Source organism: Periplaneta americana, chromosome 16, assembly GCF_040183065.1.
Source record: "Periplaneta americana isolate PAMFEO1 chromosome 16, P.americana_PAMFEO1_priV1, whole genome shotgun sequence".
NCBI lineage: Eukaryota > Metazoa > Arthropoda > Insecta > Blattodea > Blattidae > Periplaneta > Periplaneta americana.
In genome coordinates this window covers 95,601,917-95,619,401 of record NC_091132.1, presented here as the reverse complement: position 1 = coordinate 95,619,401, position 17,485 = coordinate 95,601,917, and the positions used below count along the sequence as shown (strand labels likewise).

The 17,485-nt window shown below is 35.3% G+C and overlaps 1 protein-coding gene and 1 long non-coding RNA gene across 2 annotated transcripts in view; one reads left to right on the top strand and one right to left on the bottom strand.

Moving 5' to 3' along the window:
* Positions 1-17,485, bottom strand: part of LOC138690959 (uncharacterized) — a 1,057,789-nt gene that overhangs the window by 586,547 nt on the left and 453,757 nt on the right. The window contains exon 3 of the long non-coding RNA XR_011329721.1: positions 10,908-10,979. This is a non-coding gene — a long non-coding RNA (uncharacterized lncRNA). The remainder of the gene's footprint in view (positions 1-10,907; positions 10,980-17,485) is intronic.
* The window catches only part of LOC138690957 (acyl-CoA Delta-9 desaturase-like), a 179,539-nt gene that overhangs the window by 63,954 nt on the left and 98,100 nt on the right, over positions 1-17,485 (top strand). The window lies entirely within an intron of this gene.

Sequence of the window (17,485 nt, the reverse complement as noted above, 5' to 3'; positions counted from 1 at the left end):
TTCCGTGTTATTTTCGTACAAAATTACTAAAATTCATTTGAAACATCCCCAGATGGATTAAATCATAAAAATTTTATGTGAATGAAACATATTAAATTGTTTAGAAAAAATCATTTTGCACAAAGTAAAGGCATATGAGATATGAAGAACTTGTTTATCGTTATAATGGATACGAATACTATATTTAACCAAATTTCTAGAAGTTTGTTTTTATTGCAATATCTTTGTATCTTTATAATTCATATACATATTAACAAAATTTACAGTTTTCCAAATTACTAGTACGATATACATCTTGATTACACAAAACGTAACACTATATCACTTCGGAAAACGTATTGTGTGTCTTTCAAGTGTTAAATTTTATTACCTAGTTAACATGTTTCGGCCTGCTATTGGCCATCTTCAGAACTGGCTGTTGCTGGTCTTGCTGGTTGTGTGTTGAGAATTTCATTTGGATGTGTTTTTGTGTGTCTGTATATTTCGTATTGTTCTAGTGTGTTTAGTTTCTGGCTTTTTGGTTGGATGTGTAGAATTTCCATGTCTGTGTTGATGTCTCTGTAGATGTAGTTAGATGACCAATAGCAGGCCGAAACATGTTAATAAGATAATAAAATTTAACACGTGAAAGACACACAATACGTTTTCCGTCGTACATCGACTTTCCTAAACAGAGACTTGGGAAAAAGTTCCGGTGAGAAGAAATGGGACACTATAAGGTCAAGTTTTCTGAACTCTTAACGTCAGCTTCATATTTCGTATTATTGTTTATCATAGTTCTATTTCGGAAAGATTCTATCAGTTTTTCCGTAACTCACAAACAATACCTTATGTGATTATAATATAAGCAATAATCATGATCAGGGCAAGAGCCGATTGGGCCCTCCGTCCCCATTCGAACATTATTGATCTAACCATCTCTGTCTTGGTCTACCTACATTTCTTCTTCTTTGTAATCTGAACATTAACATTATTTTCTTTTGGAATTCTATGATTATTTATTCTTTCCAGATGTTCAAGCCATTTGTTTCTGTTGTTTTCTAGTTTACTAATCATGTCAAACATTCCCAATTCTGATCTAATATCCTCACTTCACGTAACGTGACCCCATTCACATACGTAACAAAGTACATTTTGGGAGATTAAATTATTCTCTTGTAAATTTAGTTAGTTAATATCCAGGTCTCTGCACCATATGTTATGTGGGATCTGCCATTGATTTATAAAACTTCAGTTTATTGTATTTATCTTGTTTTAGCTTTGAAACATCTTTCTTAAGTTTATGTCAGTGTTCTGTTACACTTGTTTTTTCTTGTTTTGCAGGTGAGTATGGTTGCAGCCATAGCTGAGAGGCATGTGAAGGTGCTGAATGGCTGCGAAAATTGGATGCAAGTAGCAGATGTTCAAAGTATATAGTAGGCCTAAAACTTACATAAATGTCTCTGAAACACCGACATCTTCACGAAATTAAAAGTTAAACAAATAATGGACTATGTAAAGCAATTACCATGTAATTAAATATTATTTAAAGCCTAAACTGTGTTGAACGTTGCGTGATATGTTTAGGCTGTTGCAGCATACATGCATACTGTTCTGAAGCTCCAATAAATGGTTTTTCTTTGATTTTCCTAAGAAAGGATACGCCCATAATTTAGGCCTACCCATATTCGTTTCTGTGTTTCTTAAAATAATATTTATGTACAACATTAATATTAATTTCTTTTATTTACATAAACAATGATGTACAACTCAGCGAGTTGTTTCAGACGTTAGAGTTTGAGACTCCCATTCGGGAGGTCACGGGTTCAATCTCTGTGCTGACTGGGATTTGTCATGGTTTCCCTTAGTCATAAAGGCAAATGCCAGATTGTAAATTTACATGCCATGACTCTTCACCGCCTCAATTACCAATACCATAAACATTAATCAAAATCTATAATCAGTTACATGAAGACAAGCCATCTACAACACACAATAGAAACAGGAACCCAACAAGAGTAAAAACGACCTACTGGTATACTCACACATTCTAAACACGCGACATGACCACAGATGTTAAAGCGTGTATAAATAAATTTAACAAAGAAAAAAAAAAAAGATGCACAGTGAGGCCAACATGTAAATTATCTTCGTACATAATCCACTCCATATTGATATTAATTTGGAGTGATTTATTAAAGAATTCATTCAACACTAATGTAGAAAAATGTTAAACGAATTATCCTTGCACCAAAAACGGATGTTCCCTGAAACAAATGATCCTATTTTAATTATTTGCATATAATAACAATTAAGAATAATGTTAAAGGAATTATCCTTGCACCAATTGAATGCTCTCTGGACCAAAATGATTGTATTTTAATTATTTAAATACAATTTCATTTAAGTAACATATTAAACGATTTATCTTCCTAACAAACGCGGATGTTCCCTGGACAAAATGACTTATTTTAATTATGTAATTACTTTATATTTATTTCTAACAAGTGCAACGAAGCGCACGGGTATGGCCAGTAAATAAATAAAATAAAATAAACATTATTGTACCATTTCATCATTACAAATATTCCGCTAGATGACAATAGTGTGTTATGATGAGCTGTTCTCTTGTCAGCATTTGTGTCAACTATACAATCTTCATTGAACTCTATGGACGATTACTAGTCAAGAAGAATTGTCGATTCAGTTTCATTTTTATTAAAACATTTGCATTCCACTTCAATTATCAATATATATATAAAACAAACTCTGATACGTGACTATTCATAATCTCATACAGCAGAAGCTATAACTTACTTACTTACTTACTTACTTTACTTATGGCTTTTAAGGAACCCGGAGGTTCATTTCCGCCCTCACATAAGTCCGCCATCGGTCCCTATCCTGAGCAAGATTAATCCAGTCTCTATCATCATATCCCATCTCCCTCAAATCCATTTTAATATTATCCTCCCATCTACGTCTCGGCCTCACCAAAGGTCTTATTCCCTCCGGCCTCCCAACTAACACTCTGTAAGCATTTCTGGATTCGCCCATACATGCTACATGCCGCAGAAGCTATAACATAACCTAAATAATATAAACAAGATAAGTGATAGAAAAGTATTAATTAAGAACGATGAAATAAACATGAACCATTTTAAAAGCTACAACTATTTAAAGTGTAATGTTGACAAACAAAGAAATAAATAAATAAATTGTAGGATAAGCAGCCATGGTTGGTTGAAACATGTCGTTCGGTACCGTTTTATTGGTCAAAAGTAGTATGACGTAGTAAAAGTGTAATAGTCAAGATTAACAGCAACTAGATTACATTGCATGTGACACGCTTTTTCAGTGAAAAGAGTTCTACGAAATTCGTAAATGCTAAAAATAACACCAATCTCGACAAAATTAAAAACAGTAATCTTAGTTAAATCCAACGTTTCAAAAAATGATTAAGATTAGGTCTATCTCTCCAGATTTTAAAATATCGACTCCGAGAAGAAAAAATATGAAAATCAGGAAGACCTCTGAATCGTTTGACCACATGAATTTATCCACAGAAATAGATCACTTAACCTAACACACGTGATGAAGGATAATGTATTATCGGGGATTCTTTAGACTCATTTGTTCCAGCTACAGTTAAGGCTACTGACATAAGAGTTCATGAACTTGAAAAATGAAGTCGAGTATTTGGTTCATCCGATTGTGTTGATGCGTGATGAATGGAAAGGAAGCAAAAATGTGATACAGAATCATTAGAGAGAAAGAGAGAGAGAGAGAGAGCGAGAGAGAACTGCTTTCCGTCGGCGAAATATAGAACTTCGTAATATACAAACTGTGAATGGACGCAAACATCCATCATTCATGTCGGCACCTGTGGCAGAAAGGTTTAAAAAGAACACAAGAAGCTGTGTAGATATCTAACACTGGCATACCAACATCTCCGCTACAAATTCTTTTCTTCTATATAAGGCTGCAACAAATCACAGCTGCACTCTGTTAAGTGTCCAGGTGAAATATATTGCAAAAGTTTCATACTAACTCATTGTCACGTATCTCGATTAACTTCTTTTATAAGATGAAACACTAACATATATCGATCGTATCATTAGTAAAAAAAAAGAAAAGGCAGAAGTGAATAAATACACACATCTTCAATGTCTTCCTGTAAAATAATATTATATCCCTTCACCTGATATAATGAGGAACATTAAATTCAGACGTTTGAGATGGCCAAGGCATGTAGCACATATGGGTGATTCAGCAATGCATAGGCCTATAGAGTATTAGTTGGGAGACCGGAGGAAAAAGAAACCTTTGGGGAGGCCGAGACGTAGATGGAAGGATAATATTAAAATGGATTTGAAAAAGGTGGGATACGATGATAGAGACTGGATTAATCTTGCTTAGGATAGGGACCGATGGCGGGCTTATGTGAGGGCGGCAATGAAAAGCCATAAGTAAGTAAGTAATGATGATGATGATGATGATGATGATGATAATAATAATAATAATAATAATAATAATAATAATACTAATAATAATAATTGAAAATTTGAGATGATTAGCCTACAGGGAGAGAATGTTTTAACTTATTATTATAATTATATTTTAAGTAAACGTTTGCAATTGAAATCTCTGAGAGAGAAAATGTAAAATATACAAAGAAAGTTCAACGTATTTTGATATTGTATAATACTAGTATAGAAATGACATCATGTCTGAAGCAATTACTTGTAAACAAACATCGAAGTATATATGGAAGATGATCACTGCCACTTACAAATTAATAAAGATTAATTTGAATTGAATGAGAAGTCATTATGTAATATATTATGTATAGAGGAAATGTTATGCGTGGTTGGCCAACCGTTTGTTTCCAATTTTGCAATTCATTGAGCTGTCGGTACAGCAGAAATGTGAAAGACAATTGGGAGGACACCAAAACATCCTGTTTATGATTATCTCTTCGTACAGTATGAAGAGCACGTCTTTACTTTGTGACTGTTTTGCAATTCGCTTCTACGTAGTTTGAAATAATACGACACTCGTCCAGCAAGGATCAACTACAAGATGTAATTTTTGTCTCCGAGGAACTATTACTAGGCCTGTTTTGAAAAATAAAGTTATCAAGTAGGCCTATAGGATAGAATCTCAAATATATTTCAAAAATTTAGTATTAATAACAATACTGTTACTAAACATTTTCTGAGACCTGAACTGAGGTCTTGTCGGTCATATCACTAGAAAACCAATTAGCATGACTTTTACCCTATTATTTAATAAGAGTTTATAAATTTTCGTTTCGCGCCGTAGGGTCTGTGACTATGGCATTATGCATAGATTTGCGTTGTATGAATGCGCTCTGGTTCGGGTATTCAAGGGAAAAGAGTTTTCTGATGAAATTTCGGCTAGTATATGCGACTAGTGACAACCCAGCGTCGTGATGAATTTCGGGAGCCACGACAGATGTCGAAATCCGGTTTCCAAAACCAACTACAATGACTGGAAGAGGGAGGGATTATTGTGCTGACCACCCTACCCCTCCAGTATTGGCTGGATGACTGTTCAGCTCTATAGAAGCACGTAGATGTGAGGCCCTGGGTCTTCTGATCGGCCTTGCTTTTCATGGGCTGTCGCTCCTCGGATTGATTATTATGAATTTTCTAGTTAATAACACCTCCGGAAGCCACCGGCGTAGCTCATGTGGCAGGCGCGTTTTTCTACTGATCCGGATCTGCACTCGAACGTGAGTTCGATTCCCGCTTGGGTTGATTACTTGGTTGCAATTCTTCCAAGGTTTTCCTCAGCCGGAAGCCAATGTCAGGTAATATATGGCGAATGTTGGGTCTCATCTTGTCAAATTCTATCTCGATATCAACAACTCTATCGATGCTAAATAACGTAGGTTAATAGCTAATATATTGTCGTTAATTAATGAACTAAAAACTGTGAAATAATGAATGCAATTTAGTCACTGGAAAATATGACCGTATTTCTGGAACGTACTATACTCACTCACTCAATACTGTATACTGTGATCGTAAGACGACTTTAACTGCATATGGTGGTCTTGAGTGGAAGTTCACTAGTAGAAGTAGTGGGAGTGAAGTACATTTAAAAACTCAGGTACAATAAAAATTGAAGTAAAAATGAAATGATGTCCCTGTATCATAGTGAGTGATATGGCTCATATAAAACATTCCACACAAGCAATTTTACTGTATTCAACATTTAGATTTCATTTTGTTACTTCATACGTTACCTTTGATCGAGGCTATAGTTGATATATACAATACATCTATAGGGAGCGGATTTTTATGTGCTAAAAAATTTAAATATATTTATTTTTATGTGCTAAAAAGTACAATAATATTTGTTAAAACTATTTTTTTTAATATGACAAAAATACCTTGCTTAGCTTGGGGAAAAAAAAATGTTACTTTGTACTCACCAACCACACTTGAGTGCTAGTAGTTGGCCGAGAATTGCGGTGAACAACAAAGGTCATCTCCAAATTCTCCATCACAAATGCATGCCGATTATCTCTGAACAACGACTTATACTGTGAAAACGATCTTTCCACATCACAGGACGTCAGACGTGCATATTTAAAGAGAGGAATGTCACAAACACAAACACCGTCAGTTTCACCTACAGGCACACCCTCCAATACTTGAGCAACTTTACACATTTTTTTTTATCCACTGTTTTTCCCCAAACACATTCTGGAATTTGTCCCTTAGTACTTGTACTTCTGAACCTGGTAGCGAGTCTAGTTTAATTTTCACGGCACGCACCTCCTTGTTTCAGACAACAGGTTTTTGGATGTTTCGAGTTTTTTTTATGGTGTCACAGAAAAAGCTTAGATTTGCTAATAGGAAAGCCAAATCGTTTTTAAAGTAACCATCTTTCAGTATATCTTGAAGGATACCGATTGATGAAGCCCGATAACAGGGAATCACAACAAGACGTATTGCCTTATTTGATGGACATGAGCGAGAGGAGAGAGATTTGTTTAAATTAAATAATATTCATTCCTGAGCTCTTATCTGTTGTGTTTCACAAACAAAGCGTGGAATGACATCATCTTCAGCAACAAATAACATTCCTAATTATGTGTTGCAAAATCTCTCCTTCTTGTCCATGTTAATTTATTCTCTAATAATAACACTGATATGCTGCCTAGGAGTTCTCAGAAGTTGAGGCGATACTATTACAAAAATGGATGACGGATACACCACACAACGCTTTGATTTAGTTTTAAAATGTTTAAAAGTTCTTGTAAAAAATTATTTAAGTAAAAAAAACTCCCAGATTTATGTGTTTATAATAGATTTCCTGAAAATATGTATTTACATAATTTTTTGTGAAAATATGTGTTTTTATGTGAAATGAAATTAAACTTGAAACTTCATGTTCGGAATTTTTAACTTTGTTAATTGTGTTTTATCACACGCAAAAATAATATTTAATTACATAGAGATTCGCTCCTTATACATCTATTATCAGACAGCACGTGTCGCTTGACGATATGTGTCAGAGGAAGAACAATATTGTTTGTATGCATTTGAAGTCTGAGTAATGTAACACGTAGCTAATCAGCGATGTATGCAATGAAGGAGGAAAGGAACTGGACATCCTACCCCATTGTCTACTGGCCTAGTTGTCTCATGAGTGATGGCTTGTTGGTGTTATTTGTGGGGTCCAGACCTGTCTTCGGACAGTTGACTAAACAACTTCAGACGCGGAAAAAACCTCAATGTCGTCCTCTGCACATAAATGATACTAAGACCATGTAACTTTGAAGTGTTCGCTTTTTTACACTCGCATTATGTCTGTCTTAGTCAGCTTTCTCTACAGGAAATCACATATGCTCTTAGGGAACCGAATCCAGGTCTCATTATTACTGAGTTATGATTTGCCTTCAATGTTTACATACAGTACATTCATCGAGACGCATAAAGCTGGTTTAATGGCCGAGACCTTGATTCGGTGTTAATCTGTACACAACAGAAGGTATGAACAAAATAATTAAATCATTCACAATCACTCTCATGTTGTGTAGCAATTAAAACAGACCTTGTAAGGAATGTAGAAAGTACGGTATGTGTTTTGCAATAAGTTGTCTTACAGTTAATCGGTGTAACACCTGTTATCTAAGTCAAGTTCATTCAACCACGTATTTTATATTAAAAAAGTGACAGAGAAGTCATAGAATCAATGTTCATTGCGTGAAACACTTTTAGAGATTTGAACAACAATTCGATAATTGAAAACCTCCCTCGAATAAGGTGTAATCAACAAATCTGTAATACACGTTTTAGGAGAAAAGAAAATAATTTCAGGCTCATATTTTGTTAGGCCTATATTTACAAGCAGAACCATTTGATTAATCAAAGAAACAAGTTTATTCACCTATTGGATGCATTCATTTATGACACCAATCGTTCAGAGAGGCCCTATTGAACCCAAAGGACGAAGATGATTAAGATATTATGGTACTGCATATTTAAGGCCCATTCACAATGAAAATTAAACATAACCGTAACATAAACACAGAAGTTAGCGCCCAGGCTACCAAATGGGATCATTCACAATGATTCACATAAGCATTGACATAAACATTACCGTAAGACGTTAACATGAAAGTTTACAAACTCCAAACTTTCATTCTTATGCTTGCGTGATTTGCAAACAGAACACAATCGTGGAGCGCTGAAATATACGACAGAATATGAGAAAATGGCGTCGTTGTTATATTTTCAAGGTTACCAAGTATGTTTGCTGTTATGTTTATGTTCCCATCGTGAATGATGGTATGACTTCTTGATTTTACCGTAACATTTATATTCTTAAGTTAACGCTTACGTTATGTTTAATTTTCATTGTGAATGAGCCTTTACACTTGAAGTACATGCAATATTATTTACAGCTACTGCATCTTGTAAAATTGTTTGTCGTTCTTTTTTGCGCTATCTATACTCCCTCACACGTTCTTTTCCATTATTTATGGCATGTTCTGGTTTCAATGGTTCACTAGTTTTTACTTTCATTATTATTTTGTCTTTTTCGCTTGCAGCTTTTGCACTTCCATTACAAAGCGATACTGACTTGTAAAAGTTATCAATTTCAATCTTGAAGCAATACTGGCTCTTCTAAACGTTATCAATTTCTATTTTCACACACACACACACACACACACACATATACAGGGTATAACTAAAATGTATGTCTAAACTTCAGGGGCATATTCCTATCATATATTCTTGTTACAGTCTTTTTTCTACAACTCTGCTTGCATTGTATGATGCGGTACATTATGAAATATACATTTCATGCCACATGGAAATCTGTCTTACGGGAAGTGCTCAAAAAGGTTTCTGTTAGCACAGGTACATGCATCAACCGTCACATTGAACTCTGGATGCTAAAATGTATCCTTGGAGAATGTTGTATTGTCTGTTTTCCAAAATACGGACTCGAAGACTCTCTTCATCTTGCACCGGGTTTCCATACATAAACTCTTTGAAATGGCCTCACGAATAAAACTTTAGTGGATTTAAGTCCGGAGAACGCAGAGGTCAAGGAATTGGTATATCTCTAACCATCTGTCACGGAACCTTTGATTTAGAAATCGACGGACGTTGACACTGAAATGAGCTGAAGCTCCATCATGCATGAAGTACATGTTTCGTTGTATTGCTACCGACACGTGGTGTAACAGAACAAGCAAGGTGTACTGTAAGAAGACTTTGTATCTTTCTCTGTTGAGCCTGGGTGGAAAAACATGAGATCTCACCAAAACGTCACCAAGAATACCCTGCCCAAACATTGACATTCCCATGTGATATGCTATCTTTTTTTTTCCATAATGTACCACATCATACAATGTAAGCAGAATTGTAGAAAAAAAGGCTGTAAAAAGAAAATAAAGCGCTTTCGGATCAATGTTCATATAACATTTTTTTATCCCCTATATGAGAGGAATATGCCTCTAAAATTTTGACTTACATTTTAGTTACATTCTATATATACTTAAATGGATTCTTCTACTGTTCAATTTGAGTACTTAACTTCCCTTGTATAAGTGGACTCGTCTAGCTTGCACTTGTTATCTTATTAGCGTATTACGTCATAATTTCCTTTCATACATATTTCATTTTCTTATCGAGAAGGGTGCTTCATTTCCGTTTTCCGTGCAATATTCCCTATCTGTGAGCGACGCGCCGAAGTTGTAGTTCTTTTAGCCCTCTGTAGATGTTCGTCCTTGGTGCGCCATCGATGGCTAACTACATAGCGCCGCATGATGATTAATAGAGCAATGGTAGAATTGCGGTAGGGGAAACGAGAGTACTCCGAGAAAACATACCATCAATCACAGTAAGTTATTTGTCCACCATAAACTCCAGATAGGCCAGCCGAGACTCGCACCAGGGTTACCAGCGTGAAAATTCGACGCTCTGTCCGTTCGGTATTATTTATTTTCTTTTTTCTTCTTCTTCTTCTTCTTCTTCTTCTTATTATTATTATTATTATTATTATTATTATTATTATTATTACCATTATTAGGCCTATGTTTCTTTTTATTTTATATCATCAACACTACAAAGTATAACAATATTGCCGTGCCATAAAATCCGCCAAAATTATAAATTCAAAATGTAAATACATTTTCAGCATGAAGTATCAACATCACGACAGCTTAAGCTTTGTTAACTTTTCAAGGAAGACGTGAGATCATCTGTTTTCTGATAGGTAAATCGCAATAAAACAATCCAAAGAAAATTTCTCAGGTCACGTCTGTCGGAGGCATTTCCCGTATTGGCCAAGAACGTCAGCCACTAAATATTACTAGAGAAGTTCCTCGGTAATTTCTATTAAACGTGATTACAGTAAGAAATAATAGAGGATCGCACCTGGAGGGAACGGTGTCACGCCATCTTACGCAGGTACATCACGGTCCAAGTGGGTCGCCTCCACTACCACAGCTGAGAACACAAAAGAGAAAACGACAATGAAATTACGAGAAACGAAAGAACATTGATGATCACTGTTACAGATTTTAAGCATAACAATTTGAGATTGCTGATAATACAGGAACTACGTAATTAAATTTTTGAAGTAAAATGGGCACGAAAGTACTATTAATTCTTGCAATTATTTTACGATTATTTCCTACTAAAAGCTAATTATGAGATGATGACACGGAAATAATGGACTAATTGTAGAAAAAGGACAGAAAATCGAAATCCTGGAAGAAAAGGTGTCATCTAGCCTTATTATCATCAATAATAATCGGACATAATATGAGCGGAACCGAACTCCGGTCCATTACTGTAAGAAGTAATCACCTACGTGATCATGGCTAGGATCAGAAATGATATAACAACGGTAGACCAAAAGAGAAATTACGTAAAACAAAACGACTTCAACACCGTTACTGCCAATCGAAATATAGCTATTGGCAGTCATCGAGAACTAAATTCCGAGTTACCACTACGAAAAATCTACAGGCGATAATCTTATATAAGACCGTTATCACTGAAATCATGAAATTCAAATGTTTCTTATCATAGTGCCCGATCATAATTTAATATCTTACATATACAGAGACATCATTTTATTTTTACTTCAATTTTATTGTACCTGAATTTTTGACTGTACTTCACTCCGATTCCCTCTACTAGTAAACTTCCAACCGTTGTCCACACAGAACCAAGGCCGCGTATGTGGTCATAGTAAGCAGTACTGAGTCAGTGAGTATAGTACATTCCAGAAATATGTTCGCGTTTTCCAGTGACGAAAGAGCTTTCAATATTGAGTAATATTTTCGCACAGGTACTGTCGTCCGTTTGCATACGTCGCATCCCGGTTTTCCCTACCCGCTTCTGCTCGCCCCTCTGTAAAGGCTAGTGGCTGGCCTGTCTTAGCTCTTTTCTTAAAACATTAATTTCTGTTAGGAATTGGACGTCTACGTAATATTATACAACTGTTTAAAATAACTTAAAAGGATCTCGTTAAGTAATTAACTGTCATGTGATTTCCCCCTTTCTGTGACCCTGCGACAAAACCACTTGGACGATAGTATATAGCATGTCTGGGTAATTTTATCTTTTCGGATCGGGCAGAAATGAAGATTAAATTTACAGTACTTAAGATACTCTTTTACAGAATAAGTTCAGAATTATTTCAACATGAGTTACTGGTACGAAGGAAGAAACTGGTAATTGGAATTAGGTACAATAGTCTACAGTGCGATAACATGCACATAGAAACTGAAGCCTGTATCGAAATGAACGGCCACCATTAAAAAAAATGTGTTTAAACATCCATATTATGATTATTTTTCAATTTCCACATTATGATTAATTATTTTTCAATTTAACTTCATTCTCTAATGTACGCTAATGTGCTGCAGACAATATAATGTACGCTGCATAATGAATACGTCCGAATGGATAGCTCAGTTCGTGAGTAAAATCATTTATTGTTAATACGGTGCTGTATTTTGATTAAACTAAAACCTAATGACAGTTATCAAACTCAGAATCGCGATATTTCCTAGTTTACGTAAATGGATGAACTACTTTCCTTCCCTCCTATACCTAGTAAAGTGATTTGTTTGTATTTTACGCCAGTATCATCGAACTCCAGTCGTGGAAGGGGGTAGCAAACGGTATTTCCGGTTCTCAACCGTTAATCCAAAGGTATAGCCAGATTAATATTAGAAATGTTAGTAAAAATAAAATGATGTCTCTGTAGATTCTATATCATTTAATTTGAGCAACATGAACAGACATTTCTGTGAAGTAAGAAAGAAGGTTATTATTGACAACTACACAAACCAGGCGAGCGGTTCCTTGTCTACGAAATAAAACGAAAACATTCGAACATGTTGTTTCTGCTATAAGAATTAACATGGAACCAACGTGTGAGCGGTCGGTGGTGAAGTACAATGGTCACCAGGGTTCCCTGATCTTATTAACGTCAATTTTGCCTGTTGGGGATGGATAAAAGGCGAAGTGTATAAAAACGAAGTAAACACAAGGGACGAATTCTGCAGTGCTTGGGAAAAGTGACGTATGTCAGTTTCCACAAACCTTTTTTGATAATTTATTGACAACTTACACTGGTTTATGTCAATTTGATTTTTTTCTGTATGAACTATTGTAATGGGAGAAATACTTATGTATTTTTTTCCAAGCCAGCAGATGTTCCGTAAGTTGTCAATAAATTATCAAAAAAGGTTTGTGGAAACTGACTTATGTCACTTTTCCCAAGCACTGCAGAATTGGTCTCTCGCATTATGAAGAGCGTTGTCCTCAAAAAGGAACGACAAGGCGACCTCAGAAAAGCAGCACTGAGGTCCACTGATGTCAACAGAACAGAGTAGTGTGTTCAACTATTGAAATGTATTGATACCTTGTAAATAAGCAATAAATGTAATCAATCATTGTCATTTATTTTTCCTTCTTGTCGCTTGTAACGCTTGTTATGCGTAACACCCATTCAATATTGGACATATATGTTTACATGAACTGTTATATTCAGAATAGTTCATACTACCAGCCCACAAAACATTAACTACAGTATTTCTCCTCAATCATTATTATTTCAATCATCTGCAACTTAGATCTACTTTGATTTGTTATTTTAAAGATCTTAACAACTGGACACATACATTTTCCCAAAACATCACGGCTAAATAGTCATTCTGGTGCTTAATTAAGATGGTATAACGCCGTCAACTGATAGTAATGAGTCTGGACCGCATTTGATAGTTAAGAAATCTCTGACCTACATGCTATTCAGACGTCACACAATCATATCTTAATAAATTATGAATTCTACGCCTGAAGCATCATAACAAGCAAGTCATTCCAAATGATTTGTAGAGAGTAGTGCTAATGAAATGGCATGCATGAGGAAGCCGGAACTCCAATCTGTTCAATTAAGTCATTAAAATGCATTAGAGAATTGTAAACGAAAAGAAACTAAAGTCCTAACAACACTTACACTAAATTTATTAGTCTGTTTTAATTCCTGGATGTGTTCTGAAATAATAAACAAGAACGAAAACTGCTGACTCACCACAAATTGTTTGTTTCAAAGAATTAGGCAGGAACGTGTTCTCAGATTCCTTCACAGTGCCACAGATTCTTTCGCATGGTCTAATTTTCAGAACATATTTTAGTTAGTTGCAACACATTATATAAAAAAGTTGAATTCCCTGTTACTCGTTATCGTAGGCTATTTCTTAAGTTATTCACTGAAACCTGTCTTCTATTAGATCCACCCAGGTCACCGCTTACTTATTCTACTTAGGTTCCATTTATCACAACAACGTCGTGGATTCAATACCGATGTAAAAGAACCAGTTAAAAAATACAATTTCATGTAACGATATGACACCAAGTAGAAAATAAATGTAACTAGCAACAATTACACTAATCATTTATGTATATGAGCAAATGTGTTCGTCTAAGAAATACGAAAAAAAGTCATGTGATTTTTATTAATCATGTGTCTGTGAAAAAGTTCTATATGCAAAAACTAAGCAGTGTATTTCTGACGTTGCATCAAAGATATGGTTTTGAGCTTGAATCCGTCTAGAAAGCGTTTCTCAAATTATGGTCCGCGGACCACTTGTGGTCCTCGAGATCTGCCTTTGTGGTCCTTAAAAAAAGACAGAGGAAACATAAAATTCAAACGAAGTGCGTATCACACTACAGCTGAAAATCTCAGAGTTTGGAAATGACACATGGCAATCGCCTTTCACTTTTTCTCTCAGTCCTGACATTTTATGAAATTTATTACCCTACCCTTCTACAGATTTCCCACTCTACTCTCAGCAACAAAAGAAGGATTTAAAGCACTATGAACGTGGTGTTTCTCGCCATCTTTTCCCTGCACATCTGGCGCCAAGCCTCTAACCCAGCCAGGGACCACCCGAATTCATAACAGAGGACCAAAGTACCAAATCTTTTCATGTATTTATGACTTTCTTAATAGTTTTGCCGACTCTCAGTCTGCACATTGAAATGGTCACGTACTGTACGTGGTACACCAATAATGGAACGTGCCAAATTGCATATTTACTTGTTGAAAATCGGGCATGTTTCTGCATTAATCTTTACTATAGCTGTTTTTTTCAGGTGACGATATAAGAAATTTTAGACTCCGCCTATTTTTAAATCCAGGCGAATCAGATCCAGAAATTGAAATTACAATACTTTTCTAATCATGTTTGTAGCCAATCACAAGTAACTTATAACAAATTTTGTGCATTGTTGATTCGTCGCTTGCCTGTTAATTAGTAGTTATTTGTGGTACACGCTACTAGTTGTCTATGCCTGTGTTAAATATGCCCACTATACATAATGGAAAACTGGCTTCGATACGGATCTTTGAAAAGAAAGGAACTTGATGTTACTCTTCATTTAGACGGTGCTAATAGTTCAGAAGCTGTGTGTGAAGATATTAATATCAGTCATTCTAGTGCCATTAAAGAAATATCTAGTCCTAGTGGTATGTGTTCAAAGAGAAAATATTTTCGTAAATATGACGAGTTATTTGGAACTTGGATTTACTTGGTGTGGCAAGAGAGTGAACCAAAACCTCGATGCGTTGTTTTGTACTAAGTGCTTTCAAACGAGTGTATGAAACCCGAGAAACTGAAACGGCACTTAAAGACGAAAAACTCAAATGTAAAAAGTAAACCTGTCGGATTTTTTCAACGATGTGTTGAGTAAGGTGGTCCGCGGAACTGTTCTGACTTAAAAAAGTGGTCCTCGCTTCAAAAATGTTTGAGAAACGCTGGTCTAGAAAATAAATGATTTTCCGTACTGCCTTAGGTGAAGGTTCCGTGTCTTATTGGCAACACGCCATGTCAGCCCTACCATGTCTTTGATGTTGGTAAAACAAGTAAAAAGTCCGGGGGTACCCGAAGCTCTTTCTTGGGATCCACGGATATTCTAGGTAGGGATTTTTTTCCTTCTTTGAGGAGAATTTTTATTTCTTTTTTAATGTGGCATTAATGTCAGAAGTCCAATTAGCCTTTGTTGGAGCAACTTAAAAAATCGTTCATTTGTTGTAATTTATGTATTGTATTGATTAAGACTGGTTGAGTGGAAGAGAAGGCGTTATGGCCTTAGCTCTGCCAGCGAAAATAAAACATTCTATTCTATCCTACACCAAAAGAAATAGGGTAAATTAGGGTCTGTTGGCCAGCCGGGAATGTTGGACACTTTGTAATTTAACATATCACCTCGCCACTTGTGGGCACCACATTCTGCTAGAAATCAGTGACGGAAATAGCCCCACTCGTGGCTACTTCCGTCACTGATTTCTAGCAGAATGTGGTGCCCATAAGTGGCGAGGTAATACGTTAAAGTACAAAGTGTCCAACATACCCGACTGTCCAACAGACCCTAATTTACCCTATTTAAGGGTGTTATCTAACACCGTAAAGGATATCTGTTCCATATCCTGCAGTTAATTCGGAACATACACTATTAAAATTTAAAACATTAATAATTGTTACGATATTAAATTATATATGCACTTATCTGAGGGGAGGGGCTAATTAGGATATTGATATTTAACCCTTGCGGTTAATTTCGGTGAAGTCCCGAGGACCTAATTAGTCAAATTCACTCTCCTCATCTCTCCTGGGATCTTTTAAGATGCGAAAGAGAGAGTGGTGTGCAAAAAGCAACGGGAAGCTACCGCATGTACCTTTCCCAAGAAAAAGTGCAAACATGGAATGGTGAACGGGAGAAGAGTTCAGAGCAGAAGATATTAAATAATGTCGTTATTTTTATATGGCTTATTTCTGTTTGATATTCTCTATACTGTCTTTAAAACAAAAGTACTAACACCAATTTCTTAATATTGCACTTGTGTTTTAAATGTCAATAACATAATAAAGAGTTATGAAGGAATATTCACATAAATTTCATAGTAATACAACTAAACTGTACTAAGTGAATGAATAACATCATTCATAAAGAAAGTGATATCCCAAAATAAGAGATTGAGTATGACATGGTAAGTTGAAATTGATATTGATGGTATCTTTAGCCTTATAAAATAATCAATGAACTAATCAAAACAATATTACAATACAAAGCAAAGTTACCTAGGTACTGTATATGTTTTAAGTGTAACTAATATTTCATAACGAAACTCTTATCGCATTATGCTTTTAAGGTGATATTGGTGAGCAACTTCCTATCATCAGAATATTAAATTATTTTCTAGAAATCTGCTGACATTTTTACAACATATGGGCACATATCTTTTGCTTATGATGTAACAGTAGTTGCTTGTTTAATTTATTTCCTTACAAACATTTTACATGCGAATATTTTCAAAATTTGTAATACACTATTTTCAGTAATACGTATTTACGGTATATTAGATTTACGAGAACATTTTTCACTACTGTACCTGTAAGACTACTAAATAAATAGGCCTATATCTAAAAATTTCA